This window comes from Dioscorea cayenensis, chromosome 5, assembly GCF_009730915.1.
Source record: "Dioscorea cayenensis subsp. rotundata cultivar TDr96_F1 chromosome 5, TDr96_F1_v2_PseudoChromosome.rev07_lg8_w22 25.fasta, whole genome shotgun sequence".
NCBI classification, from domain to species: domain Eukaryota; kingdom Viridiplantae; phylum Streptophyta; class Magnoliopsida; order Dioscoreales; family Dioscoreaceae; genus Dioscorea; species Dioscorea cayenensis.
The window spans coordinates 23,874,262-23,892,564 of NC_052475.1; the positions used below are offsets into that span (position 1 = coordinate 23,874,262).

At 37.6% G+C, this 18,303-nt stretch overlaps 1 long non-coding RNA gene and 1 other non-coding gene across 6 annotated transcripts; both read right to left on the reverse strand.

Moving 5' to 3' along the window:
• Positions 1–925: 925 nt before the first annotated feature.
• On the reverse strand, positions 926–7,271 carry LOC120261808. Of its 5 annotated transcripts, none has more exons than XR_005536640.1 (3): positions 6,773–7,271; positions 2,594–6,692; positions 926–1,171 (listed from the first exon to the last, which is right to left on the reverse strand). It is a non-coding gene; the product is annotated as an uncharacterized LOC120261808 (long non-coding RNA). The 5 variants fall into 5 exon arrangements; XR_005536641.1 differs by lacking the exon at positions 926–1,171 and having other exon boundaries at positions 1,806–4,522; positions 6,588–6,692; XR_005536638.1 differs by lacking the exon at positions 926–1,171 and having other exon boundaries at positions 1,806–3,798; positions 4,009–6,692.
• Positions 7,272–17,498: 10,227 nt separating this feature from the next.
• Positions 17,499–17,580, reverse strand: TRNAS-CGA. The gene has a single exon. It is a non-coding gene; the product is annotated as a tRNA-Ser (tRNA).
• Positions 17,581–18,303: the final 723 nt, after the last annotated feature.

Genomic DNA, 18,303 nt, shown 5'->3' on the forward strand with positions numbered 1-18,303 from the left:
TTTGGTAAAATATAAAAAGTTATGAGATTTTACGGTAATCCAAGATAGACACCAAATTTGGTGGTAATAGAATTATTAAATTTCTTGATAATGTTCTCAATGTTGGTAATGTCATATTACCATAAGATTACCATCATTGCAATACCAAACGTGGTAATATTTTCATATTACCACGTAAACACATGGTAATCTTTCTACATTACCACGAACCAAACGGCTCCTAGGAGATACATAACTATATATTCCATTTAACACTTATTAAATATATAAAAATATGCGATGTAATAGCTAAAATTATCCGACACATATGATACTTAACCATTGTAAATATCATGAGAAACTAATTTTTTTTAACCTTATGTTTATAAATTAATCATAACCTTTTGAAAGTTTTTTTATAATGTTTTTATTAATATCATTTTTTATGGGTCCATGTCTAACATACATTGTATTACACCAAATATTTAGGCTAACTCAACAGACATTTACTAATATAATTCAGCATTGTAGAACAAACAAATCAATAAAAATTTCACTTAATCAAAGACCAAAATAAATGATATTTTTTTTTACTTTAAAGAAATTATTTGACATACTTTTTTCACGAAACTTTAGTATTTATATGTTTCTTTTATTATAATAAAAACCAAAATACAACTTAATAAAATGTTTTATAAAAATGTAAATATCATAATCATCTCCATAAAAAATATATAAAAAATGAAAATACAAGAATTTTTCATGCATCATGGACACGGAGGAGGAATCTCAAAGCACACGAAGACAAAAGTCTAAACCAAAGAGTCAGCGACCCAGATGTCCTCACACGTGTAAAGGTCCCAAAATTTTTTTAAAAAAAATACAATAAAAAGGAGAAAATTATTTACATAAAGTTAAAGAAAAAGAAGGGGGAAAAAGAAAGAAAAAAAAAAACAAAATAAAGTAAGAGAGGGAGAGATTATGGAAGGACGGTAAGGAGGGATTGACCTCCCCCGCACGTGTGGGGCCCTGGCGTGCGCTTGGGCCGTCCGAACTACAGAACGTGGGGCCCGCCAATAAAGTAGAAGACCGGCCCAGCCCACGACGTTGACTACTTAACAACCTCGTCTTTTGTACGCATCCTCACCGTACTCGCCCATTCACTTCACGACACGTGTCCTTTATTTTGGAACTTTAAAAAAAAAAGAAAAAGAAAAAAAAATCACTTTGCTCCTTTATAAAGTTCAAATTTTGTTAGGCATTCATTATTTTTATATAATATGTAAATGGGGTTCATTTTTTAAAATGAAATTGTTACTAGTCTAATATACTCCATTATGAATGTACTGACTATTCAAGACGAATGTCAATTAATGAAGAACATAGGGGCATATCCATAATTTTCGAAAAGTGAAGGGAAAAGAAGCAATATGAAAATTTCTTTTTTTGAGGGATCGATGTGTAAAACCCTGAGTATTGTGTTACACGTCATTGACGCATCATAGATGATGTTATCAAAGGTTGGAAAAATTTACAGTATGGACCTTATAATGGTCCCTAATTCGCTTGGCCATCCTGAGAAGTGCTTTATTCCTTTGAATGGATTAGCTTGCCTTTTCTTCTAATTTTTTGTTTTTTAATTTGCCTTCAATAATGATGAGCCTTAAAAGGTGTGATTCTTCTTCCTAACTTTGCTAGACTATTAAATTATTTGATTATTTGATGAGCTTATCCAGATAAATTCTCTTCTTTTTACTCCCTTGGTTTGAAATATATATTGTTAGAAAGAGATAACAGGCTTAAGGGATTTTCAATCACATCCAAATCTAAAATTCTAATTCTCTCAAACAAAAACATTGCTGGAATAGAACATATTTATTAATGTGAATTGCTGAAGTTTGAATTAGAGCTGAAATTAAGTTAAGTGATGGCAAAATTCTCATAAGACATTCTATAGAGGAGTGCTTTTATAGTATTGAAATTGAATAGAACCAGTTCATTATGACCTTAGTGAAAAGAGGAACAGGTTAAGGCTGGCTTTTGTACCATTCCCTAAAAGCACTTTGTTTTCTAGCACTTGAGAACTTTCTTGACCTCAAAGCATCCACATCCAAATCAAAATCACTTCTCTCTCTCAATGTTCCTTGTGATTGACTATAGGAAACAAGAGATAATAATAACAAAGAAGAAAAAATTAAAAATTAGACCTCTCTCTCTCTCTCTCTCTAGTCATTCACCAAGGAACAATAAAAATTCATTCATTCATTGAAGGGGGGACCAGGAGAAGACCTAATGAGCTAAGAATATGAAATTAAATTAAAGTGGCAAGCTTAATAACATTGCTTAGGATCTAAGTTTGATATGATTGATTGCTAAAACAGTTGAAAGAGGGAATTATCAGATGCTCAAAGAATCAATCACTTCCTATAGTTTTGCACACATCTTGTATGTCAAGGAAACAAATAATTTGTATTAAACTATCACTGAAACAAAACAAAACATAACAAGTAATTTCACCACAAATTCATGATTAGTGTGACAAACTAAAGAGACAAATGGATGGAAATTAAAGGAAAGAGTGTTAGAGAGATGAAACCATAGGAAGAGGAAATACATAGATGGAGTTGGTGGGGAGCTTGTTTCTTAGCCAAAGAATAAATCCGACAAGAGAAGGTCCACACATCACAGTCCATGAGAGAATTGAGAGAATTTGATTGGGACATGATCCAAATCAAATTGTTTCGTTTGTTTTATTACCTTTCAATCCATGCTGTTTTTAGATTCTTTTCAGGGTTACGTAGTTCTGTGTCTTTCCAATAGCATTTGCATTGCCCCCTCCTTTCTCATCACAATCTTGTGATGCTCCATGTTTACTTCCAAGCTTTGCGCTCTCTCCTCTCTCTCTCTCTGTGTTACCTATGCATCTCTCTAGAAATGTTGATTAAACACCATATTCATGAAATGATTAAAAATCACCTGCCTATCTCTTCTAGAAATATTAATTAAAACCAATAATGATAAACCTGATATCACCTTGCAAGAAAAGTCCAAGCCTATCACTCTAGAAATGTTGGTTAAAACCTGTATGATAAATCAGACCATGGCGAACAAATGCCTATCCAAGGTGTGAGGATTTAATAAGATCTCTCAATCCTTGCCAAAAGGTCTCTCTCCAAGTTCTTGTGTTTTTGTATTACCATGAGATTGACTGTTTACCAAAAGTCACCAATGGTATGATGAAATTGTTCTGCAAAGAAAAGTGGGATGCAAATTATAGGTTAAAGATATTAAAATCCTAATACCCAATTTTCTTGTATTTGCTATCACTACTCAACCATTTGTATGTAAGTCATAATTATTATTTGTTTCTAGTAACACTAGTAACCTAATCTTTACTAAGACAGAATACATCTTCCAGTGAAAAAGAACAGACAGTGAAAATAAGTATTAGAAAAAGACCTTAACCTTAATAGAGAGAGAAAAAAATTTAAGGTGGTAAATAAATGAAGAGCTTCTGAGATTGCACAATAAATGGAAAAGCCGGTTCTATAACTTAACCTCAATTGAGCAAAAAATAAATTCATAGTTTCAATTGGCCTCAAGGGGAAAATATGCAAACAGATGCATGTGAAGATTAGTCATGATTCAACAATGAAATAATTTAGACAGAAGGTCAGATCTCATACCTAGATTCTTGTCAAATTGATTAGGGAATAAGTTCTGTGTCTCATCAAATTTATTTGCACACTTCATGAGCAGTACTGATATTGGCCCAACTGACAATCTTAATGCCTTTTTGTGGCCAGTTGTTTTATCTTTCTTTGAGTCCAAAGAGGGGAAAAAGAAATATGAGAATAATGCATCATTTTTCTTTAAAATTATTATGAAAAAGGGAACAATTACAAAAGCTAGAGAAACTACACAGTAACTCTGAAAAGTAAAATAGTTTGAAAATGAAGATATAAACCAAATCCACATAAGAAAATTATAATAAATTTACGCAAATGCTTGAAGCAGAAAAAAACTTACGTTTTTTTACTCAGGTAGACCACCAGGATTTTCCACATCTAACTTGCCCATTCATGAATCTTCTTCTACTTCTTCACTTCCATCATCTCCATCAACTTCATTAGCAGATACCAGTTTAGAACTATGCTCAGCAAGAAGCTTGTCATCCCGTTTGCTCACCCAGAAAATTATTAAGTTGATAAACAATTTCCCACATATCACATCAGATGCAAAGAGCATTATTAGTCTAACACTAATAATACTCATAAAGGAAAATTAAAATCATGAAATAGAAGAGGCGAAAAGGAAACTTTCTTTCCACTTTTAAAAATTGCCAACCCCATTTCAGCAAAAGGACAAAGATAAAATAAGGGAAGAAGCATTAAACAATTTAAAGATAAGATATTTCTATGGAAACTCATGCCTCTTGGTGCTTCCATTACTATAAGCTTTCCCTTGTGATGTTCCATTTCCTCAGTGCATGCTTTGGTTGCATTATTTAAGACAGAAATCCCTTGCTCCAGTGAAAAAGAAACTTCGGATTGCAAACAGGAAAAAAATTAATGAAAGGCAAAATTGATGGATGATTCATGGGTGTTGGACATGTATCTTGCCAATCAACCACTTGGTGCTTGTGTAGAAATAACAAATGATTCATGCCAAATAAAAGCTCACATTATCCAGTAAGAAGCTTAATTTTAAGCAAATCGCTTTGATGTAATATATATATATATATATATATATATAGCTTATGCCAATCAGAACAAGCTTGTGGCCAAAAAAGAAGCACTTAATCAGAATGTAGACATGTACATATTAGTCCCATAGATTCAGTCAACGAATGAAATTTGTAAATGGGTAATTCTTAATGCAGAAGAAGAACACTACTCAGAAGATGACTCCCACAAACCACCAAAGTTTACTCTTTTCGAACAAAATGACCAACATGCTGACCACAAGTAGTAACCAAGTCAAAAATACAGTGCAGCTCAATAGTTTTCCAACACAAAGCATGCATTGATTGTAAGATCCATACAATAGCACCTTCTTCCCCAAGAATATTGTCTAAAAGTGTGTGTGGTATGCAGTTTCCATCCAATGGTACTTTTCAAAATTTTTGACAGGTAAGAAATCTATGAGCCTTAACAAGCAGCCAGGAATGAATGATGCACCTAGCATTCTCCTAAATTCTAAACACATTTATAATCATTTTCACTACAGTATGAGAATATCAAACCATGAAGACAAGTCACCTGTTAAAGTTTTCACTCCATATTTTTGATAATAATGAATCCAATTGTATCATGATAACCAACTCCCTTTCCCATATAATTTCTATCAGATTAACTAAATGTATTATTAGCTATAAGTATATACTCTTACATCACCATATTTCTCAATTTAATATTGTCATGTTATAAGCACCTAGGCCAAAAGAAGTTGGTTTTGACAAGCTACAATTGCTTTTCACAAAATACAGAACTTCTCAAATGATTATCTTAAAAAGTAACCTATAGGTAATCTATATGCTTGAATATCCTCATCTCAAACGATTTCATTAGTTGAATACAGATGGAATTTGATCAGTCTAAACTTATCTTAATGATGTGATGCAGTTAATGATTAATGAGTCATTATCTGCTTGACTGTTGAAGTTATCCATAAAATATAAGGGAAGTGAATTAACTAGCATGGACATTTCCAACAGCTAGGTTGAACAAGCGCAATCCAACACAATAATTAAACCTCAAAATGGGCCCCGACAGTCAGTGCCACTGCCGCAGTTCACCTAGTGGTGGTTAAATGGAGTCCTGTCCAGATGACCATTTAGCAAAACAAATGAAAAACTTATGCAATAGTCTATAAAATCAAATGAGTGATGCATATAGGATATACTGCAAAATATATACTTTAGTCATGTGATGCACCCTAAACTTGCAAACTTAATAACTTATGATTTCCAAATATATAAAAATAACTCATTTAAGTGCCAATTAAAACAATAGATGAAATTTCTTTCATCTATCCAAATATAAGGAAACCACACTTTCAAGACAAGCAGTTAAGAAGGAAACTACAAATACTTGTCATATGTAAAGCAATCCACCAATATCATTATTCAAGAATTGTCTTTTATTCAAGATTCATTTTACCCATCGTTTGGTCAAACTAACTCACCTTAATCGCCCAACTTTTTATGGGGCATAAACAAATGACTAATCTCATGTGGACCTTTTATTTTGCAAACAAAGAAATTCAAGTATGAGGATTCAAAACCCTCAAAAACAGAAAAATGGGAAGTGGAATGAATGAGCAACCTCGTGTTTCATTTCTACTCACCTTTTGAACCTCACTGCAATATAATCTCAAACAATTTTAAATCTAGCTTACACACTCTGTTTGTCCTTTCACTAAACAGATTCAATGTTTCCTTTCAAATTCTACACTGATTTCATAATTCCAATCCTATATAAAGCTCCACAAGCAAAATCTATAATATTGCAGCAGAATAAAGCAACATCGGTAAATACAAAATTAAATATCATAAAAGCAGCTAATCAAATAAAACAAAAAGGGTCAATATTCAATATTCAACAAACCTTGTCAAGAGTTTGAGTGGTAAGAACATAGAGGGGAGGTGCAACTAACTTAATTGTCACTGGTCAATCTTCATTGCCCTCTGCCTCTATCTTCCTCATTGCTTGCTGCAAGAAAACACTGAAAAAGCTAAATTCAAGAACACAAGACAGCACAACATCCCAAAAGCACAAATCAACAAACAAACCTTAATGTGGAGGACATCATCAAACTGCAAGCGCTTCACCTCAATGTCCCCACGAATCTTCAGCGGTTGTAGAGTCATTCTGCTTCCAAAAAATTTAAAAAAAAATAATAAGAGAGATTGGCGAAGAGGATCATGCCCATGCCATCGATGCTGTTGTACTCGAGCAAGGAGACGTAGGCGCCCACGTTGGCGATGTTCTTCACCTGTATCATGACGGCCATGTCCATGTTGCACAAGAATCAGGTGCCCAGAAGGCTGAGATAGGATTGTGGAGGAGCACGCGCCAGACTCAAAGCAAACCACCTTCCAGATTTCAAGACTATATAGTTTAATATGAATTGCTGGTTAATTGGTTGTTTGAATATGCTTATGAATGTAATTAGGAGAAGGGTATTTGAGAAGGTTCCGGGTATAGTGCTAGCTGTCCTGGCACAACTAATGTTTGATGAAATGCCAGAGTGGCAAGGTTGTTAGGATTTGTATTGATTCTCTATAAATAGAGCAGTGATGAATAGAGAAGGCATCTTTTGGCCTGAAAATTCTCTCTTCTCCTCCACTTCCTCTCATCCCGATCTCCTTCCTCCTTCCTTCTCTTCTTCCAAGCCTTTCTACTCCCTGAAATCCAGACCACATCTCTATAACCAGCAACAATTTGGTGCTTTCATTGACTCATGACGGACGGGATGATGACGCGAGCACGAGCTGTCGACGAGCAGTTGACGTCCATGGCAGATCAGCTTGCTCGTCATGATGCGGTTTTCTCCAAGATCGATGCCCTCTGCACAACAGTTCAACAACACTCGGAGTCGTTCGATCTTTTACGAAAGAATCACTCTGAATCCTTTGATATTCTCCGTAGCTCACTAGCCGCTCAACAATCAGTCATGGCCGAAATGATGGTGAAGCTTCAGCATCTTGACAAAACGCCATCTATGTCTCCTTCGCCGTTCTCCTCTGGCCAACCCCCATTATTACCCCGACCTCCATCACATACAGCCAGCCCACTCCACTCGTCATCCCCGCTAATACCTCCATCACTCCACTCAAACAACTCTGGATCTACGATCCGTCCACCCAAAATTGAGATACAGTTTTTCTCTGGTGAAGATGTTCCAGGTTGGTTATTCCAAATTAACCACTATTTTCATTTTCATCAGATCCCAGCTGATCAGCGTTTGGCCATGGCTGCATTCTATATGACTGGATCGGCGAGACAATGGTTCCAATGGCTTCTCTCTACGGATCAGCTTACCACTTGGGACGATTTCGTCCGGAAGCTTGAGCTACGCTTCGGACCGTCATCGTTCTTTAATCATGAGGCCTCTTTATTTAAGCTCAAACAGACATCCACAGTCTCAGCATTTCTCCAGGATTTTGAATGTCTGTCCAATCGGGTGACCGATTTGAGCCAGCGGAGCCTTCTGAATTGCTTCTTGTCCGGTCTCAGGGAGGACATACAACGGGAGCTATACATCCTGAAACCCAGCGATATTCATGACGCGGTGGGTATGGCGAAGCTTATAGAAGACAAATTCACTGCTGCAAAATTGAGTATCCCTCGACCGTCCTTTCATCGGCCGGCAACAATACCGTCAGCACCGGCGGTGCACCGCTCTGCTTCTTTACCAATTAAGAGACTCACTCCGACAGAGATGGCAGCCCGGAGGGAGAAGGGCCTTTGTTTTAATTGTGATTCTAAATTCACACCAGGACACAAGTGTAATCCTGCGTTATTTCTTTGCTTGATGGTCGAGCAAGATGATCCGGTGTCTCCAGCGGAGGAACCGCCTCCTGATCCCATGACTATGCCCGAATCAAGATCCCCGGAGGTGGGGTGGGAGATGGACACTCCTTGCATTTCTTTTCATGCGTTGGTGGGTCGAGTGGTGCCATCCACGCTGAAATTATCAGGTTCTATCAATGGTAAAGAGGTAATAGTCCTCGTCGATGGAGGATCGACGAACAATTTTATCCAATCACGGCTAGCAACTCACCTTAATCTCGCCGTCCAACCATCGGCGCATATGCGGGTGACTGTGGGTAATGGGGATGCTCTGTCTTGTGGTGGCGAATGTTCGGCCGTGAAACTCAAGCTCGGAGACGCAATCTTCGCCGTTGATCTGATCTTATTACCAATCTACGGTGCGGATCTCGTCTTGGGTGTGCAATGGATGCGAAACTTGGGCCCGATTCTATTTGATTATGAGCACCTATGGATGGAGTTCATGTATCAAGGTGCACGCATCCGATTAAATGGGGTGAATCCGGTTCGGTGTGACATGGCTCGATCAGCTTCCTTAGTTAAATCAAAGGATGACACGGCCCAATACTATCACTTACGGGTGGAACCCGTTAACTTGGATCCATCTCCAAAGTTGGGACCCGATATACCTATCTTCTTCCTCAGTAGAATCAAGGTCATCCTCTGCAACTACAATGATGTTTTCCAGACACCAAAAGGGTTGCCACCGTCCCGACCCCAGGATCACCGAATTCCGTTGCTACCAGGAACAGTCCCCGTTAACGTCCGACCATATCGGTATTCGCATTTTCAGAAGACAGAGATGGAGAGACTGGTAGGCGACATGCTATCGGAGGGGGTGATACGGCCGAGTACCAGTCCGTTCTCATCCCCGGTCCTACTGGTCAAGAAGAAGGACGGCACCTGGAGATTTTGTGTGGACTATCGCGCCCTCAACGCCGTCACCGTTAAAGACCGGTTCCCCATTCCGACGGTGGAGGAGCTCTTAGATGAGATTTCAGGCGCCAAGGTCTTCTCGAAGCTAGACCTTCGGGCTGGTTATCACCAGGTCCGCATTTACCCCGAGGATGTCGAGAAGACGGCGTTCAGGACGCATGACGGACACTACGAGTTCTTAGTGATGCCATTTGGCCTGTCAAACGCTCCATCAACCTTCCAATCTTTGATGAATTCAACCTTCCGGCAGGTATTGCGAAAATATGTCCTTATATTTTTCGATGATATTCTAATCTACAGCTCCGACTGGGAATCCCATTTGCTCCATCTCCAAGATGTTCTCACTCGTCTCCGATTTCACAAGTTATTCGCAAAGATATCCAAGTGCGAATTCGGGTGTACTTCACTCGGTTATTTGGGGCATATCATCTCCAACAACGGAGTGGCCGTTGACCCTGACAAGATCCAAGCTATCAAGGATTGGCCAATTCCACACTCCGTGAAGACATTGAGAAGCTTTCTGGGATTGTGTGGGTATTACCGGCGCTTCGTGCCACGCTATTCGGTCCTTGCTGCTCCTTTAACAGCACTGCTAAGGAAGGATGCCTTTGTTTGGACGTCTGATGCCACTAAAGCTTTTCAGAAGTTACAGATGGCCTTTCTGCACACCCCGTACTCAATTGCGGATTTTTTTCCAAGCCGTTCATCGTCCAAAGCAGGCGCGTCCGAGTACGAGCATCGGAGGCGGTGTTACTGCAGGATGGTCACCCACTATCATATTTCAGTCGACAACTTACTCCCAGACAGCAGGCATCATCCACTTATGGCCGCGAACTGTTCGCGATAACAGAGGCAGTTAGAAAGTGGCGCCAATATCTCTTGGGAAGGCGTTTTTACTATTCAAACCGATCACCGAGTCTTGGGCATTGATGCATCAAACCATCCGAGGCAGGAACAACGAGGTGGCTTGCTGAGCTCGTGGGGGTTCGACTTTGACATTGAATATAAACCAGGGGTGCTCAATGGCCCGGCAGATGCGTTATCAAGGCTCGAGCGGGTCACTTGTCACGCTCTGTTCGCAGAGTCACGACCACAGCCGGTCCTTTGGGATGCTATACGTATGGACTATAAATCCCATCCGGCAACATTGCAACAGATTGATGATGTCATCAAGGATCCTGGAAACCATCATAATTATTCTGTTCGCAATGGAATTCTGCTTTTCAAGAACAGAGTATGGATTCCAGTGACCTCCGCTTTGCAACCGCTGTTATTGGCGGAATTCCACTTGACTCCGACGGGGGGCCATGCAGGGGTGCAGCGAACACTGTCCAGGTTAGCAGCAGTCTTTTATTGGCCAGAGCTTCGACAATCGGTACAGGAATATGTTTCCAAATGCGCTGTTTGTCAGGCAACAAAACCATTCAATCGGGCACCGCAGGGGTTGTTGCAGCCGTTACCGATTCCTGGAAAAATTTGGCACTCTGTATCGATGGACTTTATAACCGGATTACCACCGTCTGGTGGGAAGGTAGCCATCTTCGTGGTCGTCGACCGATTGTCCAAGCATGCCCATTTCTCAGCTCTGGGACCCAATTTTACAGCACCTCAAGTTGCGGAGATCATGGTACGGGATGTGATTAAAATCCATGGAGTACCGGCTCAGATAGTGTCTGATCGTGATCCATTGTTTATGTCTCGGATTACGGTGGGGAGCTGTTTTCGTTTCATGAGGGGCACAATGTTGGCGACGAGCAGTGCTTATCACCCGCAAACAGACGGCCAAACTGAGGTGCTAAACCGGTATCTAGAGGACTATCTTCGGTGCTTCGCCGGGGACAATCCACGACAGTGGTCACGAGTACTCAGTGGGCGAATGGCACTACGATACTGACTCGGCACTCCACAATTAAGATGTCTCCATTCGAAGCCGTTTTCGGTAGATCACCACCATCCTTAGCTGATTACTTGCTGGGCTCGTCAACAGTGGCGTCGGTGGATGGGATTCTCTCTGATCGTGCAACTCTCATGGCTTCATTGCAAAAGAATCTACAACGAGCTCAGCAAAGGATGAGGAATCAAGTGAATGCTGGCCGCATAGATGTCCAATTTAATTTGGGTGATTGGGTCTTACTGAAATTACAACCATACCGGCAATTGTCCTTGGTGCGTCGGACCTCCCAGAAACTTGCCCGCAGGTTCTTTGGTCCATTCCAGATAATTGAACAAGTTGGCGCGGTTGCATACCGTTTGAAATTTCCAGATTCGGCCAAGCTTCATAATGTATTTCATGTCTCAAAATTGAAGCGGTTTGTTGGTGACCCGGCTGTTGATATTAATCCGTTGCCTGCGGAATTCTTTAATCAACATCCACTACTACAACCAAAAAGCCATTACGAAGTTCGGGGGATATTATCAAGAAAGGGAGGACTTTCCCGAAGTCTTTGGTTCGATGGGATCATCGATCGGTGAGGACGCAGCGTGGGAGGATGCTATGGCATTCAAGAAGACATTTCGAATTCATCCTTGAGGACAAGGATAAAAATTCAGGAGAAGCAATTGTTGCACAAGAATCGGTGCCCGAAAAGGTTTGAGATAGGATTGTGGAGGAGCACTTGGCCCAGGACTCAAAGCAAACCACCTTCCAGTTTCAAGACTATATAGTTTAATATGAATTCTTTGGTTAATTGGTTGTTTGAATATGCTTATGAATGTAATTAGGAGAAGGGTATTTGAGAAGGTTCGGGTATAGTGCTAGCTGTCACGGCACAACTAATGTTTGATGAAATGCCGGAGTGGCAAGGTTGTTAGGATTTGTATTGATTCTCTATAAATAGAAGCGTTGATGAATAGAGAGGCATCTTTTGGCTCGAAAAATTCTCTCTTCTCCTCCACTTCCTCTCATCCCGATCTCCTTCCTCCTTCCTTCTCTTCTTCCAAGCCTTTCTACTCCCTGAAATCCAGACCACATCTCTATAACCAGCAACAATAAAATGAAAATTTTATGACGGCCATGTCCACCTCCGGGTACCAGGGCTCATACATCCGGCATTCGAGGTTGGGAGAGTTATGGTTCCTCGTCGCCATTGATGGAGTGGATGGAGCTCTGAGAGCTAGGGTTTTGGACGGGGGATTTCGGGCGCATCACTTGATGAGGGAGGGAAGAGGAAGTGGTAAAATGAAAATTGATTATGTATACAAAAATACATAATTTATACATATACCCCTGTGAAATATTATAATTCAGACTATTAAGGGAATGTTGGTTAAATGACAATAAAATAGTTTGGAGCTCACATTACATTGTGTGTGTCAAGACTCAAGAGAGCTTGTTTATATATAATTAATTAATTAATTTTAATTAAAACATATATATTTATATATATACACAATAAATCTTTCTATTTTTTTAATGGTAATCAATCTCACATCTAGCAAAATAAATAAATAAATAAATAAATAACATTTGCAAGGTTCATAACTGTAAGCCTGGTTAGCCACATAACATTACCGGTTCATAAGCTACAACAATGCAATGTTATTATTATTATTATTATTATTATTATACAAAATTTACATAAAATTTTACAATAAATATTATTTTTGGGTATGATGTAACATCGTTTATAAAGTCTTATATTAACCCAAGAGAAATTGGATTCTTCATCTTTTTATTTTAATCAACTTTATTCACTTTTTTTAAAAATAAATAATAAAAAATAACATTTGCAAGGTGGGTTTGATGAAGAGGATAAAAGTACATGATTAGAGTTTTTTTTTTAAATTTTTATTGGAAAGAAAACTTTTATATGATATGATAAAAAAATTACTTAATTAATACTAATAAAATTAAAATTTTTAAAAGTTAACATTTTTTGCTAAATAATAAATAAATAATGAATATTAATAAAAGTTTAAATTTTAATTAGTAAGTATACATTTGAAAATAAATTCAAAAATAATAAAATAATTATTATACCAAGCTATTTATTAACACACTCCTTCGTGAAAGTGGAAATAATATGATCAAAAGAAGATAAGAAATGATGAAAAATTTTAGTATTAATACTTAAATATTTATATTTAATTAGTACGTATACATTTAAAAATAAATTCAAAAAGTATACATTTAATTAGTAAATTCAAAAATAAAAATTTTAATTTTAATTAGTAAGTATACATTTAAAAATAAATTCAAAAATAAGAAAATAATTATTATACCAAGCTATTTATTAACACACTCTTTCGTGAAAGTGGAAAGAATATAATCAAAAGAAGATAAGAAATGATGAAAATTTTGGTATTAATACTTGAGTAATGCTATATGCAACGAAGAGGTTCGAATTTTCCTCACATCTCTCGTGGGCTGCCATCTCACTATCTCATTTTTCTCTCATATTCATCCTAATAAGTCAAAATAGATAAAAGAAACTTATACCCTAATTCATCTTCTCACTCTCACAACCAGCGGGCATTGTCATGCTCGCAACCATCCTACTCCACCAAACCCGGCGCACGTCACATGTCACTTGTCTCCCAGCGCTCGTAGCAATCATTGTGGACTAAGAGATGAGGTTTCATTGAGGCATTCCATCGAATAGTTCCATGCATGGCAGAGATGTGGGCCCCACACATTTTTTTTATTATTATTTTATTAATTGTGCATGCATGGCAGTTACAGATTTTTTTATCTTTTATTTAGGTTTCAAAACCCTAGCCGCCACCTCTTTGTTTCTCATTATAGATCTTTGTTTGGATTAAGAAGAGGGAGAGATCTAGTTTTTTTTTCCCCTTTTCTCCTCTTTTTCTTTTGATTTGGTGTGTGGTGCCGGCGGCAAAGACAAGGATAGGTCTCTCCGTCAAGGGTTTTGTCTCTTACGTTGTGAGGTTCCATCGAAGAAATATCGTAGAATTTTGGGGGGTTTTTGAGCAATCGACAAGTAAGTACACCACATATAAATATGTACATATATGTATATGCAAATTTTTGATTCCCAATAATCATCTACGTAATTATTTAATTAACTTGGGTTTTACTTTGTTAAAAATTATTCCAAGGCTATTTTTGTTACTATGTTTAATCATCATTTAGTAATATTATTTATTTATTTTTATTTGTTTTATGATATTTTTGTTTAATTAGAGATTTTTATGTTAACTTACACCAATAGTTGTTAATATAATCATTCTATGGATTCATGATATTTTTTTAAGTTGCTTTTATTTATTTAATTTATGATTTTTTTTGGATTGGTTTTGGGTTCTTTGGAAAAAGTGTTTATCTATATAATGTTTTCCTGATTAACCATATTTGTTATAATGGTGTTTCCAAATTTAAATAAATTTTTATATTGTGTGGAATATCGTGTGAATTGATAAATGATTATTTGATATAATTGGATTAATTTTGTTAGAAAACGGGATCACTAAATTTTCATATTATTGCGTTGACAATCATTTTGGACCCGACATATTTTTGTTATAGAAACTTGTAGTCCCCAAACTAACTTTGCAATAACCTGGGGTTAAACATTGACCGTGTCGACACGTACTTCTGATATAAAAACTATAGTTTTGCACCGTTCCGTCGGTGAAGAATAACGGCTTTTGATATTCTGGCTCTGGTCACAGAGGGTAAACTTATGAGTTCTGAAATCTGACTCGGGTCACTGAGTTTAAATAAATGAGTTCTGATATTTTGTTTTGGCATTAGTTGTTTGGGGGACTTATATGCTCATTATTTTGATAAATTAAATCTGTTTTGAACAATTTCTGATTTATGGGTTCATTTTGATATTTATTTCATTATATTACATTTTGTATGTTTTTAAAGATTATTGGACATTTTGTGATCATGATATTTTTAGTGGTTACTTACTGGGCTCCCAAGCTCATAATCCTGTTGTTAATTTTTTTTTCAGGTTTTGAAGCCTTGTATGCCTACTTGGTTTCGGCCTTGTAGGTGTGCGGCCGTTTGTCAGTGCACTACTGGGCCTAGCGAGCCGGGTTCGAGGTGTGACAAGAGATGACCAGATTTTAAGAACCCTGAGAGAAGAACGTTTGCTAAGAAAACATTTGATTGGAAGCCAGAGGTGATGGACAGGGCATGGATTGTTTGGAGATGCCGGTGGTGAACTTTGCCAGCAATACATGAACTTTGCTTCATTAGATGCCGGTGGTGAACTAATGCTAAATGTGATGTTCGTAGAATCAGCTTCATGAACAGCTCCACAAAATTTACTAATTCTAAAATAAATAATTCCTTGTAATATCTTTCAAATAAAGTAGCAAAACATAGACATCTATGAATCTTACATAAATATATATAAGAAAGGTAAGCTTCCTGAAGAAATAATATGATGCTTGTCTTAAACTCACATAGGTCATTTACAAGTTGAACTTCAATCTTAGAATCAAAGTGAAAGATAACAAAACTTATGAGTTGTTTCTTTATCTGTAGATATTCCACGAACTACAACACTAATCTGTTGATGGGGCGACAGGCTACAGGCGCTGAGTGCCGGGGGCGGGGTTCGATAGCGTGGGATGGTCACGAGAATGACAACGGTGTAGCGACAGGCGGAGGGATCGGTGGCGTGGCGGGTGATAGGCGAGAGGCATGAGGTTCAGTGGGCGCCGGGCGGCCGGTTGTGAGAGAGAAGATGAATTAGGGCATAAATTTCTTTATCTAATATGACTTAAAAAAAAAAAAGTTTGACTGGATAGGAGAAAGAAATGAGACAATGAGGTGGCAGCCACATGAGTCATGTAGAAAATTCGTGTAACCTCTCCGTTGTATATAGCATTACTCTTAATACTTAAATATTTAGATATATTTATATAACGAAAGAAGCTTATCTTAATAAAAATCCCAAAAAAAAAACACACTATTTGTTGGGTCCAGCCCATTTGTTGGGTTGGCCCATGTTTAAAAAAAAAAAAAATGAAGCTATGTTGACTTATGGAGGAGGGCTTAAAGGGAATTTCACAAGGGTAAATGCTCTCATCTTTGATGAGAATGATGGGTGTGACTATTCATGGTTTTTAGGAAGAAAAAGAAGAATAATCTAAGGAAGAGAAGGAGGAGCTAGGGTTCTTGGAGAAGGCAAGATTGGAAGGCTTCATCGCGGATCTCTCCTAATCCTTTTGGTTTGATTCCTCAACTCTCATTCCTAAGGTCCTTTTTGTGAACCATCCCTAGTGTATGGATGATGTATGAGTGTTAAATCTCTTTTTTTCATGAAATTCATGTTCTTTGCATGCACTCCTCTAGTGAGCTGAGAGATCTTGTTGTTATCCCATAAGTCAGACATAGTGGAAAACATGTTTAAGAGGCTCTAGGAGTCCGAGTGGTTTTCCCTCGATTTGTAGGGGTTTCCACGCTAAAAAAATCGCTTTCTTGTGTTGATATATGTTTGTTCATCTCATTCTAACATGAATGGGGGTTTAATAGTTTTTTTATGAGTTGTTTTGAAGCTTTGAGCCTTGCAGAACTTTTGGGAGGAGCATTGAAGCCTCGAGGAAGACTTTGAATGCATTTTGCGACTTATGCGTCGTGACACTGGGCACGCACTGGAATCTCCAGTGAGCTTCACGGGGTGTATGCGGGCGCATGACCCCGTGATGTGAGCAGATGTTTTTCTACGATCTGATGCACGATGAGCGTATTTTGCTACAGATCTGCAGGCGAGAGAGGCTCACGGGCAAGCTTGCGCCCGCGTAGATTTTCCAGTGAGGTTCACAGGCAAGTTTACGCCCGCATACCGGCCGCATGTAAACAGTAACAATGAACAGTCAGTACTACAGTGTATATTCCTACAGTAAATTCCGCAGTTTTTCACTGTTTCAAAACCCGTTTAAACCCCAACACTATTATGATGAAATGAATGCTAAATTAGAATTGTTTTAACTTATTTAATTTAATAAAACGCTTTGAATTAAAAAAATACAATATTATGATGAATTGAATGCTAAATTAGAATTGTTTTAACTTATTTAGTTTAATAAAACGTTTTGAATTGAAAAATACGTCGACAGCAGGATTCGAACCTGCGCGGGCAGAGCCCAGCAGATTTCGAGTCTGCCTCCTTAACCACTCGGACATATCGACCAGTGGTTTTGCTTGTGACTATATTATTTTATTATCATTAGACTAACCCAATACAAAAATGATTAAAGCCTATCATTGGGTGCATGTTCTACAATAATATTATTGACACATATAAGAAAATTCAGATAGAAACTAACGTTGATATCATGACTGACGCTTTAGTTTTGCTGGTTCCTAACATGATGCATGATTGGATACATATGAAAGCTATATAGGTTATTTGTGCCATTAATCTTGTTACGGTGAGAGTTAATTATGGATTAATTGGGTTGATTAGATTATTTTAATTTTTAAAAAGGATGTTGTAGGTATAGTAGAAATAGGGTTGAACGATTTAGATTTGTTTAGTTATTGTGCATAAATTGATTAAACGGTTCAGATCAAATTACTGTATACCCCATTTTTCACTGTACTACTGTTTCATAAGATTCACCAAATAGTGATTTGATAGCAACATTAATAGATTTCAATTCTACAAACATGCATAGATGATCAAAACTCTATATATATAAGTTCAATATTGTTCTAGTTATGGCTTAATTAATAATTCTTAGAAATTTATTATATAAAGTTAGTTAATACAAAAATATATTACAATCGGTTAGTTAGAATAATATATCAAGAATCACAATTCTATAATAATAAATTCCCGTACTTTATAACTTTACAGGGGTAAAGAATACGGCTTTTCAACTTGAAACCAAGGAACCAGCAGTGCTACAG